The sequence below is a fragment of the Microtus ochrogaster genome, chromosome 1 (assembly GCF_000317375.1).
Source record: "Microtus ochrogaster isolate Prairie Vole_2 chromosome 1, MicOch1.0, whole genome shotgun sequence".
NCBI lineage: Eukaryota > Metazoa > Chordata > Mammalia > Rodentia > Cricetidae > Microtus > Microtus ochrogaster.
In genome coordinates, this window is record NC_022009.1 from 46,214,429 (window position 1) to 46,216,755 (window position 2,327).

The following is a 2,327-nucleotide window of genomic DNA, read 5'->3' on the forward strand; positions in this document are numbered from 1 at the left end:
TTTATTTAGTGTGTGTGTGGCATGCACGCGGAAGTCAGAAGGTAACTTAAGGGAGTCAGTTCTCTTCTCCCATGTCAGTTCTGGATGTTGACTCCCACATCAGGCTTGGCAGCAATTGCTTTCAGCCAAAGAGCCATCTCAAGACTTTAATCACGAAGGAATGTGAAACTCAGTCAAGTGCCTTTTTTTGTGGCTATTGAAAAGATCATGTGATCATTCTGTCCCAACATGTATTTATATGATGCATTCCCATATACGGACTTGCATATGTTGAACCAATCCTGCATATCTGGATGGATACAACTGCGTAAGTTTTTCTGTTCAACACATATGTTCAATGCCTGCAGTGGCCAAAAGAGCTCCTGGGGCTGGGATTTTACAGATAGAACTGACCTTTGGGTTCTGGGAATTGAACCCAGGTCCTATGGAGAAGCAAAACTCCCATACCCTCAAACAACTTTCTGGATAACTTCCTCGTTTTCTCAGTGTATTCAATCTGTGGTAGGATGTTTATGGGGCAAAAATAAAGGAAAACAGCTGGGCGGTGGTGGCGCACGCCTCTAATCCCAGCACTTGGGAGGCAGAGGCAGGCGGATCTCTGTGAGTTTGAGACCAGCCTGGTCTACAAGAGCTAGTTCCAGGCTCCAAAGCTACAGAGAAACCCTGTCTCGAAAAACCAATAAATAAATAAATAAATAAATAAATAAATAAATAAATAAATAAAGGAAAACATGGCCCATAATAGTGACTGTATAGAAATCACTGTTTTCTGTGCTCTGCATGTTATGACTTTGAGGGTGGCTCTGTACACTCCTCATGGGGTTTCACCTCCCCAATGGTAGAAGTGCACAGGAATTTAGTGTACTTTCTGTAGTCTTCTTAAAACAAACACAGCTGTGAAAACAAACAAACTAACCAAACCAAACAAATAAAAAGCTCACTCTGTGGTCTGGGTTGGCTTCAAACTCACGGTGATTCTCCTGTTTCAGCCTCTGAGTGCTGAGATTATAGGTGTGACCCATCATATCCAGTTTTGTTTCCTATTTTCCTCATATTTTATTGATTTTTTTTGTGAAGTAAGTTGTCATTTTAATTTTACATGTTACTGTGTTATGTGAGGAAAATTTCATACAAACATTGTATCTTTCTTGTTTTCAGAAAGAGGGTCTTGCTTAGGTAGCCCTGACTGGCCTGGAACTCGCTAGGATCCCCCTGCCTCTGGGACAACAGGCATAGGCACTGTGCTCAAACTGTGTCCTTTCTCATTTTGTTTCGTTTTGTTTTAAAAGTTCAAGGACAGCCTGGTCTAGGGAGTGAGTTCTATAACAGCCAGGGCTACACAGAGAAACCCTGTCTCAAAAAACAAAAACAACAAAACAACACAGCTATGGCTGGGCCGGGGAGATGGCTCAGTGGATAAAATAACTTGTTACCCGAACCTGACAATCTGAGTAGCGCCTGTAATCTCAGCCCTGCTAAGGCGAGAGGAGAGGCTCCTGGGCCACAGGGCCTGAAGTACGCTGTGACAAGAGAGACCCAGCCTCATCAAGGTGGAAGGCTGAAAGTCATCCTCTGACTGCCACACGAGTGCTGTGATTGTACAGGCTTGCACAAGTGCGTGTGCTCACACACCTAAACACAAGTAACTGGTTGAGGGGATGTGGACATGACTCAGAAGATAAAGCACTTGCTATGTAAACATCTGGACCTAACTTCAATCACCAGTACCCACAAACAAGTCAGGCATAGCTGTGTGCCCATAATCTCATCACTAAGGAAGCAGAGTCAGGAAGCTCTCTGGGGCTTGCCAACCAGCCAGTCTAGACCAACCTGCAGGCTCCAGGTTCAGTGAGAGATCCTGTTTTTGGGTGGTTCATTGGCCTATAACTCCAGCTCCTGGGGAATCCAACATCTCTGGTCTCTGAGTACCTGCAACTCACAAACACATTATTTAATTGGTTTTATGAGCCAGAGTTTCTTTGTGTAGCCTTGACTGTCCTGGAACTCACTCCGTACACCAGGTTGGCCTTGAACTCGGAGATCTGCTTGCCTCTGTCTCTCAAGTGCTGGGATTAAAGGTGTGCCTAGTTTACATATATATAAGTTAAAATAAAATAAATCTTTTTGCTGTGCATAGTGGTGCATGCCTTTAATCCCAGCACTTGGGAGGCAGAGGCAATTAAATATATGTATGCGTTTATATATATACACATACATACATGCACACACATATAGTTTGTGGACATACCCACATATAGATACATTTAATTATGAACAACAAAAATAAATTTGAAAAAGTAAGATGAAGGCTGGGCGATGGTGGCTCA